Source organism: Rhinichthys klamathensis, unplaced genomic scaffold (assembly GCF_029890125.1).
Source record: "Rhinichthys klamathensis goyatoka isolate OS25496 unplaced genomic scaffold, OSU_Roscu_1.1 h1tg000651l_1, whole genome shotgun sequence".
In the NCBI taxonomy this organism is placed as follows: domain Eukaryota; kingdom Metazoa; phylum Chordata; class Actinopteri; order Cypriniformes; family Leuciscidae; genus Rhinichthys; species Rhinichthys klamathensis.
Genome location: NW_026607095.1, coordinates 205,001 through 207,500, shown reverse-complemented (window position 1 = coordinate 207,500; position 2,500 = coordinate 205,001).

The window sequence follows — 2,500 nt, the reverse complement described above, 5'->3', positions numbered from 1 at the left end:
AACAACACATTTAACAACAACACATTTAACAACAACACATTTAACAACAACACATTTAACAACAACACATTTAACAACAACACATTTAACAACAACACATTTAACAACAACACATTTAACAGCAACACATTTAACAACAACACATTTAACAACAACACATTTAACAACAACACATTTAACAACAACACATTTAACAACAACACATTTAACAGCAACACATTTAACAACAACACATTTAACAACAACACATTTAACAACACATTTAACAACAACACATTTAACAACAACACATTTAACAACAACACATTTAACAACACATTTAACAACAACACATTTAACAACAACACATTTAACAACAACACATTTAACAACACATTTAACAACACATTTAACAACACCCCATTTAACAACAACACATTTAACAACAAACAACCCATTTAACAACACATTTAACAACAACACATAACCCAACACACACATTTACAACACATTAACACAACACATTTAACAACAACACATTTAACAACAACACATTTAACAACAACACATTACAACACAACAACACATTAACAACACATTAACAACAAACAACCATTTAACACAACACATTACCAACAACACACCACATTAACAACAACACATTAACAACCACACATTAACAACAACACATTTAACAACAACACATTAACAACAACACATTTAACAAACACATTTAACAACAACACATTTAACAACACAATTTAACAACACACATTAACAACACAATTAACAACAACACATTAAACAACACATTTAACAACAACAACACTTTTAACACAACACATTTAACAACACATTTAACAACCCACAACACACATTTAACAACCAACACCATTTACAACCACACACATTTAACAACAACCATTAACAACACATTAACACACACATTAACACACATTTAACAACACATTAACACCACCAAACACCATTTAAACAACCATACACACATTTAACAACACATTAACAACACATTACAACAACACATTTACACATACAACACATTAACAACACACAACAACACATTAACACACATTAACAACACAACAAAACACATAACACACACACAACACACATTAACACACATTAACAACACATTTAACAACAACACATTTAACAACACATTTAACAACAACACATTCAACAACACATTAACAACACATTTAACAACCTACCAAAACACCATTTACACACAACAACAACACCCATTAACAACAACACATTTAACAACAACACATTAACAACACAACATTAACACCAACACATTAACACCAAACACATAACACCAAAACACACTTTACAACAACACATTACCAACAACACATTCACAACCATTAACAACACACATTACAACAACACATTACAACACCATTACACAACACATTCAACAACACATTTAACAACACACATTAACAAACACACATTTAACAACAACACATTTACACAACACAATTAACAACAACACATTTAAAAACAAACATTAACAACAACACATTTACACAACACATTTAACAACACATTTAACAACACATTTAACAACACATTAACAACACATTTAACAACAACACATTTACAACAACACATTTAACAACACATTTAACAACAACACATTTAACAACAACACATTTAACAACACATTTAACAACACATTTAACAACAACACATTTAACAACAACACATTTAACAACAACACATTTAACAACAACACATTTAACAACAACACATTCAACAACACATTTAACAACACATTTAACAACAACACATTTACAACACATTTAACAACAACACATTTAACAACAACACATTTAACAACACATTTAACAACAACACATTTAACAACACATTTAACAACAACACATTTAACAACACATTTAACAACAACACATTTAACAACAACACATTTAACAACAACACATTTAACAACACATTTAACAACACATTTAACAACAACACATTTAACAACACATTTAACAACACATTTAACAACAACACATTTAACAACAACACATTTAACAACAACACATTTAACAACAACACATTTAACAACAACACATTCAACAACACATTTAACAACACATTTAACAACAACACATTTAACAACACATTTAACAACACATTTAACAACAACACATTTACAACAACACATTTAACAACACATTTAACAACAACACATTTACAACAACACATTTAACAACAACACATTTAACAACACATTTAACAACACATTTAACAACACATTTAACAACACATTTAACAACACATTTAACAACAACACATTTAACAACACATTTAACAACAACACATTTACAACAACACATTTAACAACAACACATTTAACAACACATTTAACAACACATTTAACAACAACACATTTAACAACAACACATTCAACAACACATTTAACAACACATTTAACAACAACACATTTAACAACACATTTAACAACACATTTAACAACAACACA